The following is a 19,082-nucleotide window of genomic DNA, read 5'->3' on the forward strand; positions in this document are numbered from 1 at the left end:
GGGCTCTAACGGTTGGTCTTGGCCTTATTAATCCGTAGGGAAGATAAAGGCCGGATTTGCTATACTAATGATTTTTCCTCGAATTTGCGGCTCGAATAGGGGTAGCGGCGTTAGTTGCTATTTCTTAGCAACCCGAATCTCGTCTATCTTCTTCTACAACGAGGGGTCCTCCTTAAGAGACTGTTATATCGTTTCTTATAGCCTCTTTAAAGGGTTAAATCCTTTAGGTCGGTTTTCCTCGAAGACCTACTAGCATTATAATAATCGATAGCCTAGGGATTTATAAGCTAGGCAGCCGTTTCGTCTAGTCTTTCGTTTCTTCGAGGAATCCTCGTCCTAATCCGGAAGGTCTGCTTAAAAACCTCCCCTTTTTACCCCTTATTGCTAATTTTAACGAAGAGGTTCGATTTCGACTAGTTCCCTAATTTTTCGACTAACGGACTAAAAGGTCTATTAGGGGACTAGTCGGGCCGGTCTAACTAACGGGACCGGGGCCGGGCCCGGAGCAAGAGGCGGAGCCGGGGCCGGGCCTAGGGCAGCCGTTGATAACGGTGTTAATGCTCTCGAGGGAGGTAGAGCCGAAGGAGCAACAGCCGCAGCAGCAGCAGCGGGAGCCGTAGCAACAGGGGCTGCAGCAGCTACAGGGGCAGCAGGTCGAGCCGTCTAGGTCGAGTGCTGTCTACGAAGGAATAAGACTGCTTACTATTGTACTCTAGCAGCCTCTTCGTCTAGTTCCCGGCTAGCCTCTCGAAAGATAGTCGAGTAACCGTTACTAATAGGCTTTATTAGCAGAGATATATCCCGTAGCTACTAGCCGGAAAGAGCTTCTATAAGGAAGTATTAGTTAGCTTCTTTAAGGATTTCTTCCTACTTAGCTAGCCACAAAGAAGCTAGCAGGTTCCTAGTAGAAAAGGCTCCTAGGTAGGCCGTATAGGTCTTCCTAATACGGTTAGTTATATAGCCCCTCGAGGGAGCTATCGAGGTCTCGAGCTTTAAAAGCTACTGCCTAGGAGTCTCTTCTTCTCGAAGAGTAATTAGCTTTGCGGCACTAACGGATTCCGTTATCGCCGTGCGTACAGCAGTTAGCAACTTCGTCTTATAAAGATATTCCTTACGGTGACTCTCGTAGTTACCTAAGGTAGCAGAAAAAGCTCTTTGTTGTGCAGAGGTTAGCTCGGAGAAGAGGGAAGCTCCCTTTGCAAATTCCGTTGCCCTAGGACGAAGAGGGGGCTCGAGAGGGTCCTGCTTATTAGAGAAGACTAAATTATAGATGGTTCTGTCTACACGAGCCCGTAGCTCCTTTACCTACTTATCCTAATCTTAGGGCTCTATAAGAATCGTCCTACGGACCGTCGGGACGGTAGAGGAGTCGATTTTCGTTATTATTGCGGGGAAAGGTAGAAAAGTCGGTTAAAAATCGGCTTTTCTAGTAAGAGGGGTAAAAGGAAGCCACGAGGGATGTAAGTAAAGTGCCTTTTGCAGCAGCCGGAAGGTATAGGAATACTATTCTTCCCGGGCTTATAACTGTCACGAAAAAGATGTGGCCGCCTATTAGATATAAGCGACAGCGTCAATTAACGCATATAGTATACGCGACAATTAATCCTCTCTATTACTCCGTTTAATTCGGGAGTCCTAGGAGGGCTAGTATAATATTTAATTCCCTTTCTTAAGTAGTAGGGTTTTATTTTATATAGGAATTCTTTTGCGTTATCTAAAAAGACTTTCTTTATAGTAATATTATCCTAGTTATTTTTAACTAAGGCTTTATATTCTAAGAATTTATCTAGGGCTTCTACCTTAGATTTTATTAAAGATATTTCTAAATATCTTATCCCTATATCTAAAAAGGATATAAAGGAGGTATATTTATTATAAGTAGGGTCTTTATAGGTCCTAAATATTAATAGCAACTCTATTAAGGTAATTATATACCTTATTAAATAGGGATTTATTCCTCTTATTAGTTGCCTTTGCTTTAATATAAGCCTTATATTCTTTAATTTTTATAATATCCTTCTTAGGGATAGTTATATCTTTATTATATCTTTTAAAGGTTTCTAGTAAGGCTTTAAGACTTATATATCCTAGCCTTAAATACTATAAATAAAAGTTAAGGTCCTTTATATTATTCCTTATATTATTAATATTATATAGGAATGTCTTCTTCTTTAAGAAAGGAATTTTTAAAGAGAAGATATAAAGGTTATCTTACTATTTTCCTTTAGATATAATATTAGACTAGTTATTTAGTAGGAAAATTTCCTTGCTATTAATAAATGCATAAGTATTTTTAAAATATGATTGGCTTATAATATTTACCCTTAATTTAGGTATAAAAAGGTAGTTTCTTAAGATAAATAGCCTTTTATTTTTTAGAAATCTAAAAAGAAGATCTCTATAGCCTTTAATAACTATATAGGATGCCTTTCCCTAATTAACCTTAGTAGAGATAGTTCGAGAATTAATAAGGAATTTCTTTTCCGATACTATATACTTAGTAGCACCGGTATCGTATATAAAATTATAGAAATTTCTATTTTCTAAGGTTTTATAAGGGATTTCCTTCTCTTTTACCTTATATATAAGGTCTTTAATTCGAGAGGAATTTAAAGGTCCTATTTGCCTATTATTAAATACGGCTTTTTTAAGGATATTCGAAGAGATATATACCTCTACTTCTTCTTCGGAGCTTTTATAGCCTCTAAGGGTAGGAGGAGGAATAGAAAAATCGATTTCCGGTTCTTCGTCCGTTTAATTATCGATTTCTATTTTTTCTACTTCCGATATATATAGAGAAGAGGGTTTTTCCGTCTTCTTATCGACGTAAGAGTCTAATTTAATAGGATTTCCTTCTATAGAAGGTTTTCTAGGCCTCTTAGAAGGTATTCCTTTATTTTGATTTTTTAAATTTTTAGAAAAGCCTTTAAGGGCCTTTTCCGGGTAAAAATAGTAGTAATATTTAACTAGATGCCCTTTCTTCTTATAGTAAGTATATTATAATATAATTTTTATCTTTTTCTAGGGCTTCTTAGTAAAGAAAGCCTACTTAAGAGGATTTTCTAGAAACTTAGTCCTCTTAAATTCGTCTATAAGACTACTAGAGAGAGACTCTAGATTAAAAGCTTCTAAGTTATTTCGAAGAGCTTACGTTATATTAGTTATATAGCTAGAAAACGAGCCCGAAAGGCTGTTTAAAATCCAAGCTAAAATAACTACTTCCGGAATTATAATATTCCGTGCTTTTAGCTCTTTAAATACCTCTTTTACCTTATTTAGGTAGCCTTCTAGGGATTCGAAATCCCCTACTAAAGTATTAAAAAGCTCATTTATATATAGGTAATTCGAGGTAAAGGAAATAGGGTTATATAGGTTTTTTAACTTATCCTACGCCTCTTTAGCATTTATTATATACTTTATTTAGGTTAAAGGACTATCTTTAATACGAAGAAAAATTAAAGTAAGTACTTCTTCTATTTTCGAGTAATTTTCTTACTATATAGTAGTAGAAAGCTTCTCTCTAACTAAAAGAGCCTATATTCGAATAGCCTAGAAGGTATAGTTAGAACTACCCTTAAGTTTAGTAAATTCGAACTTATCCCTAGAGCCTATTTTAGAGAATTCGAGGTCGTATTAGAATTTCGAAGATTTTTCGAAGTTATTACCCGACTGATAGAGAAGCCGGGCTTATAACCTATAAGAAGGTATAAGCAATAAGCGTAGAATTAGGTAATCGATAATATAAGCGGAAAGATCGGTCGAAGGAGTATAGGGTAGGATTTCGTCCGGAGTTTATAACGAGCATATAAGGGGCTAAATAATATATTAAAAGAATAGCGTTATAAAAGATATATACGAACTTACTTATTCTATCTACTACTCCTAGGGAAATCCTTTATCTTTTATAGACTATTGCTCGCCTTTTAGTAAACTAATTAGTTAGCTTTCTAGTATATTCTATAGTACTTAAAATGCTCTATCTATAGTATATCTTCCTAACTTAGTAGGTGGTCTAATTATAGCGTGATGGTTAATATAAGACTATAGGTTCTAGTATAAGTAGTGGATTTAACTAGAATATTCTATGCCCTACCTATTCTTATATCGCGGATATCTTCGGAACCGCTAGGCTAAAATAGGCTATAGGGTATCCGTTCTACTCGTAATTAACTTACGCATTTTATATATATTTTTGTTTATAAGGAATGGCTTATCCTAACCCGCTTTCCCTAGAGGAAGGTATAGATGTCTAGTAGAGGTCTTTATCTTTTAAGGGTTATTCCCTTAGACTGTATTATAGAGCCTCTTTTTACTAGCTTATTCTATAAAGCCTCCTTATACTTATTATTTCTTTATAACAGTAAAATAGGAATATAAGGGTATATTCTTATAAAAAGCGGTAGAGCTAGAATACGCCTACCTCCTTATACCTCCTCTTATATAAGACAAAGATCTAAAAGTAGGTTTTCTAGTTAGTCTTCCTATCTCGACCCCTAAGAAGGTAGGAAAAGTACTACTCTTAAAGGATTACCTAGCTACCTTTTTATCCTTACTTTAATAAGTAAAGGGAGGTATAGGGCTATTACGACTACGGTTAGCGGGCTATAGGAGAGCCGGCCACGTTTATATAATAAGGCGGCTCGGAATAATAGTTAGGACGAGAAGTCACTTAGACTTAGCTTACCTAGAGCGTACGTAAGCTAAGTAAGCCTTATATTGTCGCGTATACTATATACGTTAATTGACGCTATCGCTTATATCTAATAAGCGGCCATATCTTTTTCGCGAGAGTTATAAGCCCGGGAGGAATAGTATTCCTATACCTTCCGGCTGCTGTAAAAGGCACCTTCTTATATCCTTTTACCCCTCTTACTAGAAAAGCCGATTTTTAACCGACTTTTCTGCCCCCCCTCTTCCGCAACGATAACGAAAAACGACTCTACTACCCCTACGGTCCGTAGGACGATTCTTGCAGAGCCCTAAGATTAGGATAAGTAGGTAAAAGAGCTACGGGCTCGTATAGATAGAACTATCCACAATTTGGTCTTCTCTAATAAGCAGGACCCTCTTAAGCCCCCTCTTCGTCCTAGGGCGACGGACTTTATAGAGGGAGCTACCCTCTTCTCCGAGCTAACCTCTATATAATAGAGAGCTTTTTCTACTGCCTTAGGTGACTACGAGAGTCACCGTAAGGAATACCTATACGAGACAAAGTTGCTAACTACTGCACGCACGGCGATAACGGAATCCGTTAGTGCCGCAAAGCTAATTACTCTTCGAGAAGAAGAGACTCCTAGGCAGTGGCTTTTAAAGCTCGAGACCTCAATAGCTCCCTCGAGGGGCTATATAACTAACCGTATTAGGAAGACCTATACGGCCCACCTAGGAGCTTTTTCTGCTAGGAACCTACTAGCTTCTTCGTGGCTAGCTAAGTAGGAAGAAATCCTCGAGGAAGCTAATTAATACTTCCTTATAGAAGCTCTTTCCGGCTAGTGGCTACGGGATATATCTCTGCTAATAAAGCCTATTAGTAACGGTTACTCGACTATCTTTCGAGAAGCTAGCCGGGAACTAGACGAAGAGGCTGCCAGAGTGCAATAATAAGCAGTCTTGTTCCTTCGTGGCCAGCACTCGACCTAGACGGCTCGACCTACTGCCCCTGCAGCTGCTGTAGCCCCTGCTGCTGCGGCTCCCGCTGCTGCTGCTGCGGCTGTTGCCCCTCCGGCTCCACCCTCGAGCCTTAACACCGTCTTCAACGGCTGCCCCGGTCCGGCCCCGGCTTCGCATCTTGCTCCGGGCCCGGCACCGGTCCCGTCTATTAGACCGGCCCGACTAGTCCCCTAATAGACCTTTTAGTCCGTTAGTCGAAAAATCAGGGAACTAGTCGAAATCGAACCTCTTCGTCAATATCAGCAACAAGGGGTAAAAAGGGGGGGGTTTTCAAGCAGACCTTCCGGACCGGGACGAGGATTCCTCGAAGAAACAACGTACGAGGAGGAATAGACCTACCTACTAAGCGTGCAAAAAGCCTCATCGGCTAGAGGACTGCTAGCAGGTCTTCGAGGAAAACCGACCTAAAGGAGTTAACCCTTTAAAGAGGCTACGAGAAATAGTATAACAATCTCTTAAGGAGGACCCCTCGTTGCAGAAGAAGATAGACGAGATTTAGGTTGCTAAGAAATAGCAACTAACGCCGCTGCCCCTATTCGAGCCGCAAATTCGAGGAAAAATCGTTAGTATAGCAAATCCGGCATTCGTCTTCCCCACGGATTAGCAAGACCACCCGTTAGGACCCTCCGACTATCCCCTACGAAAATCAGCTATCCTCGACTCTAGTGCTTCCCTCGATATCTATAATACACTCTTACGATTCCGGTCCTTTAAGAAGGCACGGAGGGAATACCTTATTGCCGGGGAATTAACCGTATAGATAGAAGGGTACGGAAGGGTAAATTTTACGATGAAATTACCTAACGGGTCTATATGAATTCTTCGTCGAAAAAGGGTAGCTTTTTGCCCTCGATTTTCAACGAGCCTAATTTCCTTCCGCCTTCTTCGAGAGGAAGGAATCTTCTAGGATACGACGACTAAGCCTATAAGGCTAGTCTAGAAGAATCAGACTATTAGGCTTATCGAGGAAAAATTCGGTTAATTTATTCTCGAATTCCGACCTATCCTTAGGAAGGAACTACTCGAGAAGTCAGCTTTCCCTACTAGGAGGAATAGGTCTACTATAAAGGACCCTCTTCCGGCAGCCTAAGGAGACGGCATTCTTTAGCACGCACGACTTAGTTACCCGGGCCCCTTAGCTTTACATAAGCTAGGACAACAATAGGGCGTACGAATAAGGGGACCAAAGACCGTCGAATGCGAACACTGCGGCCAAGGAAAGACCAGGAGACGAATTTCCAGACGAACGCCTTTACGGCCGGACCAGCCATATAAGGAAATTTAGGTCGACTAGACCGACGTCTCTAGGGATTAGGAAAGCTTCGTTAGGGTGATGTTTTTTATAGACGCCTTTTTAGGGATGGTTTTCCCCTATTTCTTACGGACCTACCTAAGTAAGCATAACTAGTCTGCCCTCCGGGACTTCGTTAACTAGATAAAATCCTACTTTAGCTACGAGGTAAAGAAGATACGGTCTAACGGAGAGCTATTTACGAAGGATATCTTAAATTGGCTTTAAAAAAGGGGCATTTTACCCCTCCCGTTAGCACCGAATACCTAGGCCTAGAACGGAGGGGCAGAAAGATCAGGGGGTGCTGTGATAGAAAGGGCCCGTACGATAAGACTTGCTGCGAGGCTTCCCTACGACCTTTAGAGGGAAGTCGTTGAGACCGCCTATTACCTACGAAACCGGACCCTAAAGGACCCTAGGGGACTAAACTAAGGAATAGACTAGAAATCCCCCCTCGAGCTCTTTACGAAGAAGAGGGCCTCGCTAGCCTACCTTCGTGCCTATAGCTATAAGGCATACGCTATAACTGCCGATGCATAGCTAAAAGGGAAGAAGAAAAGAAAGCTTAATCCTAGAGCCTTTGTTAGTTACCTCGTTAGTTATAATTCTACGAATATCTTCCGGATCTGGATTCCTCTTCTACGGAAGGTTATTTCGACTAGGGATATGATTTTCGACGAATCTAGCTTCTTCGACGGAAAGAGGGATCAACAGCCCCTCTTACTCTCTCAACGTCAGCTAATTCAAAAGATTTAAATCCCCCCTTCCCAATAGTCTTAAGAAGAGGTCCTAGACGAGGAAACGGAAGAAGAAACCGACGTCGAAGTAGTCGAGGATAACGCCGACTTCGAAGAGGAAGCTGCTAGATTAAATGATCTAGACGTTAAGACTATAGGAAAGCGGTAGAGCTAGAATACGCCTACCTCCCTACGCCTCCTCTTATAGAATAAGAAGAAGATCTAGAAGCAGCTTTTTTAGTTAGTCTTCCCGTCTCGAACCCTAAGGGGGTAGGAAAGGCACCTCTCTCGAAGGATTACCCGGCTGCCTTTTTATCCCTGCTTCGAGAAGCAAAGGAAGGTATAGGGCCCAATATAAAAGAAGACCAGTTTCTCCCCTATTTCGATCGTTTTTCCGACTTCTACCTAACGCTAATAGAAGACGGTTCCCACGGAGCGTTTATAGTAGGCCGGCTCTTTAAGCCATAGCTATCAGCAAGGAAGGTATATAAAAGAGACCTCACGGACCTACTAGCAAACTAGAAGCAGCTAGAAAAACACCCCTTTAGAGACCAGTTTTCCAGGCCTAGAAAGACCACCTAGCCTCACACGAAGAGATAGGGTCTTTCGAAGAGGTCCTTAAGGAAAAGGCAAGAGGAAAACAGGTCCTTAGCTGCAAGTAGGTTTTTATCTATAAGACTAATAAACACGGCTTCCTTTAAAAGTGCAAAGCCCGGCTAGTTGTCTATAGGAATCAACAGGAAAAAGGGGATCTTCCTACTAGGGCAACTACCCTAGCAGGGATGTCTTTTCGGACCCTTATAGCTATAGCAGCAGAATTCGACCTCGAGCTCGAATAGATAGATATAGTTAACGCCTTTGTTAACTGTCTACTCGAGGAAGAAGAAGAAGTTATCTATATACGCCTTCCACTAGGCTTCTAACAGCTAGGAAAGGTTCTACGGCTTAGGAAAGCTCTATACGGACTACGAAGATCACCCCTTCTTTGGCAACAGCATTTAATAGGTTCCCTCGAAGCCCTAGGCTTTAAGAAAGTCCCTTAGGAACCGTGTATAATGCAGAAGGGTAAAATCACGGTCTTCTTCTACGTCGACGACATTATCTAGGCCTACCGAAAGAGGAAGAAGCAACTGCTAGGGAGGCTATAAAGGGGAGCTAAAGTGGTTCCTAGGGATACGAATCCTTAGGAATAGGTCCTAACGGACTATCTAGCTTACCTAGGACGCCTATATTAATAAGGTCGCTTATAAATTCCTCCCTAATTCCCTCGATAAGAAGCTTCCCTCTACGCCTATGTTAGACGAAGAGCTTTTACCTAATCCGTCCGTTTAAGCCAGGGAGCAAGAGAAACACTAATATCAATAGAAGGTAGGCTCCCTACTTTTTTTAGCTATTTCTACTAGACCGGATATCTCTTTTACGGTCTCCCGGCTAGCTAGGCATAACTAGAATCCTAGCCCTAGGCATTAAGAAGCGGCAGATAGAGCAATCCTTTATCTCTATTTAACGAGATTATATGGTCTACGCCTAGGAGGGTAGGAAAAGAAGAAATTAGCTGCCGAAATCTTCCTTTGTTTGAGCGATTCGTCCTTTACGGATAATTCCTTAGACAGAAAGAGCTTATAGGGGTATATTATGTCCCTTTTTAGAGGAACTATTGCTTAGAGAGCTTCGAAGCAGGCTACCGTTACGACTTCTAGTACGGAGGCAGAGCTACTAGCTCTTTTAGAAGCGTTAAAAGAAGCGATTTTCCTTAGCCGGCTATTAATATCTCTACGACTGTAAATTCCGACCCTATTAGCTATAGAATGCGATAACACGTAGACTATACGAATTCTTACGGAAAACAGCAAGCTGTCGACCCGGCTACGGCATATCGATATCTACTAGCATTAGTTACGCTAAGAGGTCTAAAGGGGACTTATTTCCGTCCGTTAGGTTCTAACGGTATTAATAAAAGCCGACGGTCTTACGAAGCCCCTGCCGAAGCAGAAGCTGGCTGTCTTTTTACAGCAAATAGGGCTAGAAGACGTTTAAGAGAAGCTGTCCTTAGAGGCCCGCCTTAAGAGTCTATGAGAGGAGCTAATAGCACGTACGAGAAGGTAACGTCTGCAGCCGAAGAAAAGGAAGAGGTTTTTCCCTTTAGAGGGCCCCCTATTTTAATTGGGTTTTCCCTTCTAAGAAGGCCCCCTTTCTTATAGGACTTTCCCTCTTTAGGCCTTTTCCTTAAGTAGGTCTAAAAGAGCCCAGGGACCCGAAAGGGCCCCTGCTTTCCTCGAGTAAAGGGAGAAGTATAGAGCTAAGAACCTCCTCTATACGCTTACCAGCCCGAAGCCGTATTAGCTATGCCCTTAAGGGGCAGGCCATAGCTAAGGGGGTGTGTCGCGAAGCGTGGCCTGATTTCGTAGTTCTCGGAGATATCCCTTAGCACGAGGGACTAAGGAAGCTAAAAACACCCGGTGTAGAAGAAGGAAGAAGGAGCTAAAAAGAGGTGCAGAAAGGAGGGTAGGGGCATAAGGGGAAGCAGAAGTAGCGACGGCTTCCTATAGAGGTAGCGAGAGATAAGACGGATATGCCGGCAACGGCTAGAAAGGAGGGGAAAAACCAGCAAAAAGCTCGGTAGTCGAAAGGACATTAGTAGCTTCTTTAAGCAGGATCTTCTTTATTAATTAAGATACTAGAAGGGTATAAAGAGGGGCGTTAGATAGAGGAAAGAAGGACAATTAAGGCAATATAATAATTACTCCCCTACCGCAATTGCTGCTCCTATAAGATTTAAATATCTCTGCCCTGCCTATCCGACCCCTTACTTCTAATTTTACCTTCGTGCATTTTTATACACTTCTCGTATCTCTCTACGCGAGAGTTATAAGCCCGGGTGGAGGGGTTACCCCTCCGGGAACTTCCCGGTGACTGCGCACGCACTTCTAGCTAGCCTAGCGCGCATTACCCGAAGGCCCGTAGTTCGAGTCCCGCCAGCGCAATTAAGCGCGGTTTTAGCATAGGGCCTGCCTATATAAAAATTCCCGCTGTGGTCTAGGATATCTAGGTATCCCGGGACGAATTGACCCGATATCCCTAAGGGGGTGTGTCGCGTATACTATATGCGTTAATTAACGCTGTCGCTTATATCTAATAGGCGGCTATATCTTTTTCGTGATATATATAGATAGATTACTACTTAGGAGCATAGCTTATAAGTAAGCTATAGTAAGCTATAAAGGGGATTACGGCTAGGACTATAATCTAAGGATAGTCTCTATAGGTATATATAGCTACCTACTTTTACTCCTTTAGATAGATAGCTCTCTAGCTTTTAATATAATATAATATAATATAGATCTTTATTACGATTCTATCTTTAATTCTAATTACCTAGTTATAGTCTATAGTCTATAACCTTTAACTTATTACTAATATAATATATATATTATTACTTAGACCACGCCCTATTATATCTATTAATATAAACCCCTTAATAAGTTTATCCCTTAGGAATAATACTAGTTATTATATATTAAAAGCTCTTATTTAGTATAATACTATATTACTCTCAGTAATATCGTAACTATTAATATACCTATATAGTAAACTAAATTAACTAACTCTAGAGCTACTATATCGCCTTAGGATATAATACGCGAGATTATTACCCTTCGATATAAGGTATAGTTACTTAGGAATAGAGGAGGTAATAGATAAGTTAGGGACCTTAGAGAAGTAGTTAAACTAAAATAGCTAGGACTATTCGACGGTACTTATAGCACGCTTTAAGACTTTCTTACTTAACTTAAGGCCTACTACTAGTTTTACCTTACTAAACTCTTAGACCTAGTCGAAAAGGTACTCTATATAGGAAATTATTTATTTAGAATAATACTCGCTTAGTTTAGACCTATTATAAGGGACTTTCTTAATAACTAACTAGCGCGACGAGATAATAAGATAGATAAAGTCTTTACTAGTTTCTAAGGATTCGAAGAAGCTATTATAAAGGTATTTAAAATAACCGATAAGGAATAAGAAGCTAAATAAAAACTTCGAGAACTTTAATAAAGGATCTTAGTATTAGATTATACTATAAAGTTCCGTTAAGTTACCTTAAAGCTTAATTAGGACGACGAACCTCTTATATTACGATTTTATAATAAGCTTAAAGAAGAAGTTAAGGATAAACTTTATAAGGAAAATTAACCTAATAACCTCTTAGACTATATTACTATAGTAGTATAAATTAACGATAGATAGTATACGCGACGCTAAGAAAAGAAGTAAGGAAGAGGAAACTAGAACCCTTTTTATAGGAATAACTTTAACCGACGCGCTAACTATAAAAAGAAGCGCGAAACTCCTATTACCTACGCTTATATAACTAACCTAAGTAGGATAGATCTAAACGTAATATAGAAAAGTAAAGGAAAGTATTTTAACTATAAGAAACTTAGATATTACTTTAAAGAATATAGATAACCTCGTAAGGAAAAGAAAACCTACTAGGTACTAGCCCTAGAAGGTAAAAAATACCTAAACGCTACTAATAGATAGGAACTAAAGTATAAACTCCTTAGTTAGACTATATACTACAACGATAAATATATAGTATACTTAAGCAATAAGAATAGTATTAGATAGTTCTTAAAGCTACTAAAGAAAACCCTTATAATAATATAATAAAGGGACCTTAAAATATAGAAATAAGTTAAATTTATAGAACTAGAATACCCTTATCCTAAAGGAGTCTCCTAAGACTAGATTAAGAAGAACGGTAAACGATTCTAAGAAGATATATAAAATAAAAATCAATAATAATAATAGGTAGTCTATAAATAATATAATAAAGAAGATATAGATATAGCCCTTATACTTACGAAACTTAGATAATAACTTAAAGAGGAATAACGAAGTATTAACGATATAAGCTTTAAAGAATAAGAAATACTTAGAGAAATAAAAGACGAGAACGAACTTATACTACTACCCTTACTACTAAGGGAAAATACTATAATTAAAGAACACGCTCTAGACTTTAAAGAATTTAAAGAAATACTTAAAATTAGAACCTAATAAATACCTTAAATTCTTATAGAAAACTAATAAGGTATATTAATTTAATATTAACCGGCACTATATAAAGGAGACTACGCTATAGCTATCGCTATAGTCGATACCTTTATAGCTCTATAATAAGAATAGTAACTATAAGAAGAATTTAAAGACGATCTATAAATACTACTTACTTATAAGTACTATAAGTATATTTTATAGATATTATACGTCTACCTAGATTATATAATATACTTCTAGATAAAGGTATAATATAATGCCTTCTTAGTTAAGTTTAAAGGATAAGTACTTTTAAAACCCTACCTAAGTATAGAACTAGACTACTAGAAAATCGATTAATGCTACTTAAACGACTAAGTTATATTATTAGAACCCGATTATAGTATACTACTTAAATACCGCGATAATTACGGTTTATTAACGAGATATCTTTCGGAGATATATAAAATCTATAAATACGCTAAAATAAAGGAATAGTATAATACTACTCGCTTTAAGATATTTAAACTATTAATCTTCTAAAGACTTATATAATAAGTTAAATATAATAAAGAAGATTATAATAAATATATATACCTAAACTATAGAGTTTATAAATATAAAAAAGTATAAGTATAGTATAAACGATATAATAGTATACTAAAAGATTATTAGTAATACGTATAAAGGCTATAAGCTATATTTAACTAAGGAAAAATTAACGTAGACGTACTACGCGTAAAATAAAAAGATATAGAATATAAACTTAATCTTTAGTACGAAAATAAATAGAATTATAAAGCATAGTATATAATTAACTATAAAGTAATATAATATAAACGATATAGCGTTAAGAAATAAGAAATCTTTAATTAGCTATAAGAAATTAGTCTCTTAAGCCCTAATATAATACTACGTAATAAAAATATAAAGAAACGATATTAATAATAAATTAAAGAAGAATACCTAAATAAAATAAATAAGGACTAAGTAAAAAACAAGGTATACTATCTATAAAAAGGCTATAGACTAGCACGATATAATAAGATCTAAGGACCCTATATATAGTAATAGCAAGCTATAGTAACTAAATAGTATTAGATATTTAAATCGCGGGATATTATATATATATACTTTTAGACTACGGCGCGATAGGTAATTACGTTTTACCTAGAGTCGTTAATTATTACCGACTTATATAGAGATATAAGATAGATCTATATAAACTTATAAATATCGAAGGAGAGGCCTTTAACTATAATAATAGAATTATTAATATAGAGATTAATTACCTTAATATTAATATCTAGGGCTATAATAAATAAGTTAACTTTAATATTATAGATATTAAAGAATATAACCTTATATTAAGGCTTCTATAGCTATAGGAGAGCAACCTACTAATTAACTAAAGAACTAGCTAGCTATATTAAAACGAAGATATAAGTTTCTAAGACTAGTAGATTTAAAAGAAAGTAAAGTTTTATAATAATTTAGCTATTAAATAGGATAAAAGGGATAACCGTTTAAGTAAATTATTATAGGCTTTAGCAATATAAACGAAAATAGTAACCGAACTAATAGATATAATAAAATCGACTAATAAGACCTATATACTAACTAATATAGCTATATAACCTAGCATCTAATATAAATAGAATAAAGGATATAATATAAAGATCTAAAGAGTTATTACTACTTTAAGGAAAGACCTTAAATAAATTAATAAAGAGCTTTAGTTAAGAGAAACTAGCTCTTAAAAGAAAGAATAAAGCCTATAAGATAGAATAAAGAATATCCCCTAAGAATACCGGAAATATAATAAACTCTTTAAAGAAGAACTTAAGATAGGGTTACTTAAATATAGCTAATAAGACTACGAAATTTATCTTAAAGATAAAATAACGCTAACGTTCTATAAGATCTATAACTTAAACGAAAAGCAACTATAAACGCTATATAACTACCTCGACGAGAATCTATAAAAGGGATATATATAAACGTTAATATCTAAAGTAAGCTACCTAGTTATATTTATTTTAAAGAAAAACGGTAAGCTATAACTAGTTATTAACTATAGACGCTTAAACGATATTATAATAAAGGACTAAATACTACTACCGCTTATATCGGAACTATAAGATCGACTATATAGTAAAATATAGTTTATAGCCCTCGATCTTAAAGGCGCCTATAACTTAATATATATAAAAAAGGGATACGAATAGATAATAGCCTTTAAAACGAAATTTAGACGATTTAAATATCTAGTAATACTATTTAGACTTATAAATATACTAGCTACCTTTTAATAGATAATTAATAATATCCTATAAGAATACTTAGATATCTTTATAGTAGTATACCTAGATAATATCTTAATCTTCTTAGATACCTTAAAAGAATATAAGGAATATATCTATAAGGTACTCCGCGTACTTTAAAATACAAAGTTACTAGTTAAACTAAAGAAAAGTAAGTTCTATATATAGGAAGTAGACTTCCTTAGATATACGATCTTACTAAGAGAGATATAAATATAATAAGATAAGATTAACTTAATTAAAGAATAGCTAACGCTAAAGAACGTTAAGGATATATAAAGTTTCCTAGGATTTATAAATTACTACTAACGATTTATTAAAGATTTCGGAAAGATTATAGTACTACTATATAACTTAATAAAGAAGGAAAAAAATTTATATAGGACGATAAAGCTAACGAAGCTTTTAAATATATTAAAACTATAATTATATAAGAACTAGTCTTAACTACCTTCGATCTAGAACGATAAATCGAACTCGAAACTAATATATTAGACTTTACTTTAAGAGTATAAATCGGATAAAAAGATAATAAAGAAAGACTATAACCGATTATATTCTATTTAAAGAAGCTATATAGCGTAGAATTTAATTACCTTATCTATAATAAAGAATTCCTTACGATTATTTAAGCTTTTAAGGAATTTCGATACTACCTTCTTAAAAGTAAGTATAAAGTTAAGGTTTATATAGATTATAAAAACATCTTATATTTTATAATAACGTAATAGTTAAACGGACGATAGATTTAATAAGCTAAATACTTATTAGAATTCGACTATAAAATAATCTATAGAAAAGGAATAGAAAACGGTCGAGCTAATGCCCTTAGTCGACGAATTAACTATAATATAAGAGCACCTATAGTAAAAGGATAGCTCCTAGAAATTAACGAAAACGGGAACTACTAGCAACGATAGCTAAATATAATATTTAAAGTATAACCTAATAACTTAATATATTAAAAGATCCTAAAATAAATAAAAGAATATAAAGTACTAAATAGATATAATATAGAATATTTAGAAGTTTTAATATATAAAAATAAAATCTAGATACTATTAGTATTATAAGATAAAGTTATATAAGATATATACGAATATTTAATATATAGATACTAAGGAATCTAAAGAATAATAAAACGGATTAAATAATAATATAACTTCCTATAGCTTAAGGAAGTAGTATAATAAGTTATTAAAGAATATAAACTTTATATATAAAGTAAAGCTAAACGATATAAACTATATAGAGAATTATAACCGCTACTAATACTAAAGAAACTATAGGATTTAATAGCTTTCGACTATATTATAAAGCTACTACCGTTAAAAGAACCTATAACTAACGTTAAGTATAATAGTATATTTATTATTACCGATAGATTAACGAAGTATAGATACTTTTTACTATATAAAGAAGTAAGTAATATAAAAGAGCTAGTATATATATTCCTATAAACTATTATTAGTAATTATAGACTACTAAATAAGATTATCTTTAATAAAGGAAGTATATTTATAGCTAAGTTTTAGTAAGCTCTTATAGTATAATTAGGGATAAAATATAAGCTTAGTATAGCTTATTACCTATAAATAGATAGATAAATAGAACGACTTAACTAAACGCTTAAATAATATTTACGATACTATATTAGCTATAAATAAAACGATTAAGTTAAATAGCTACTAATAGCGTAACTAGCTTATAATAGCTTAGTTATAGAAATAACTAAGCTCTTACTAGTATACGCTAATTACGGATATAACCTAGAAGTATTTAAGGTTACTTAATAAGGACTATAAGTAGAACGAGCGATACTATAAGTAGATTAGCTATAAAAATTATATAAAGAAATATAATAAGAACTTTAATTTATTAGAAAACGAATGTCTACTTACTATAATCGGAAAAGATTATAGGGACTAATCTTTTAAGAAGGAGATATAGTCTACCTTATATAACGAAATATTAAAATAAAACGACTAAGTAATAAATTAGATTTTAAGAAACTTAGACCGTTTAAGGTTAAGAAAACTATTTTAAAAGTTAACTACGAACTTTCGCTACTAATAATAATACGGATATACCCGATATTTTATATCTTATTATTAGAACTAGTACTATAAAACGCTAAACTATAGGATAAAATCGAAGTTAACGATAATTAGGAATATAAAGCTAAATAAATACTAAATATAAGAAAATAAGGTTAGTAATAAGAATACCTTATTAAGTAGAAGGGATATAGACTAAAAGAAAATACCTAGGAACTACTTAAGCACTTAACCTACTATAGTTCTTTACTTCGATAGTTCTATTAATAAAATCTACCCTAGGTATTATAAAATCGCTTAACGAACTAATAGCATTCTAATTAATTATATTAAATCTACCTATAGACTAAATATCGACCACCGCTTTAGATTCTTAGCGCTTAGCCTTATTAAGGTTATCTAAGGAATAAAGGCCCTAATAAACTATCTTAGTACCCTTTATCTTTAGCTAGCGCTTTTAACGGTAAAGCCGCGCTAAACAAGCTAAGGCTTTATTTAGGTTAGCTTAAGCTTTTAATATTCGCTCCTTAGTAATTTCTTCTTCTTTATTTAATTAATCGGACTCTAGATTTATTCGGGATACTAGGAAATACGTTAGCTATAAATAATAGAAAGGATAATAAAGTTACCTATAGGAGCTAATCGCTAAGCCTAACGTATCGTAGGAACGACCCCGCTATATATATTCGGTATACTTAGAAGATTTCTCTAGTATTTTATAGCGGAAGCCGCGCGATAAATAGAAAGAATATAGTATAACGTCGAAACTAAGACGATTAATAGACTTAGCTAAACGAATACGCTTAAGGGTCTTACGAGAACGATCCTTTAATACGCGACTAGATATACTATTAGCAGTATATCCTAAGGGATAGAAAGGACGAAATAGGGAATATATATACGCGCGATAAGGGTATATTTATATATAACGGCTAAGGCAGTAATAGGTCTTATAGATAAGACTAAAAGGAGGGGAGACATCGTATTACGACTATAGTTAGCGGGCTATAGGAGAGCCGGCTATATTTACGTAATAAAGCGGCTCGGAATAATAGTTAGGACGAGAAGTTACTTAGACTTAGCTTACCTAGAGCGTACGTAAGCTAAGTAAGCCTTATATAGATAGATTACTACTTAGGAGTATAGCTTACGAGTAAGCTATAGTAAGCTACGAAGGGGATTATAGCTAGGACCGTGATCTAAGGATAGTCTCTATAAGTATATATAGCTACCTACTTTTACTCCTTTAGATAGATAGCTCTCTAGCTTTTAATATAATATAATATAATATAGATCTTTATTACGATTCTATCTTTAATTCTAATTACCTAGTTATAGTCTATAGTCTACGACCTCTAACTTATTACTAACGTAATATATATATTATTACTTAGACCATGCCCTATTATATCTACTAATATAAACCCCTCGATAGGTTTATCCCTTAGGAATAATACCGGTCGTTATAAGGGCCTAATATAAAAGAAAACTAATTTCTTTTTTATTTCGATCGTTTTTCTAACTTTAATCTAATACTTATAGAAGACGGTTCCTATAGAGTATTTATAGTAAGCTAGTATTTTAAGCTTTTATTAGTTAGGGAGGTATATAAAAGAGATCTCCTAGACCTATTAGTAAACTAAAAGTAGCTAGAAAAACACCTTTTTTATAGACTAGTTTTTCTAGGCCTAGAAAAACTACCTAGCCTTATATAATAATATAAGGCCTTTTAAAAAGGTCCTTAAGGAAAAGGTAAGAGGAAAATAAGTCCTTAGCTATAAGTAGGTTTTTATCTATAAGACTAATAAATATAGCTTCTTTTAAAAGTATAAAGCCTAGCTAGTTATCTATAGGAATTAATAGGAAAAAGGGGATCTACCTACTAAAGTAACTACCTTAGTAAGGATATCTTTTCTAACCCTTATAGCTATAGTAGTAGAATTCGACCTTAAACTTAATT

This window comes from Hirsutella rhossiliensis (assembly GCF_020360975.1).
Source record: "Hirsutella rhossiliensis strain HR02 chromosome Unknown scaffold00010, whole genome shotgun sequence".
NCBI classification, from domain to species: Eukaryota; Fungi; Ascomycota; class Sordariomycetes; order Hypocreales; family Ophiocordycipitaceae; genus Hirsutella; species Hirsutella rhossiliensis.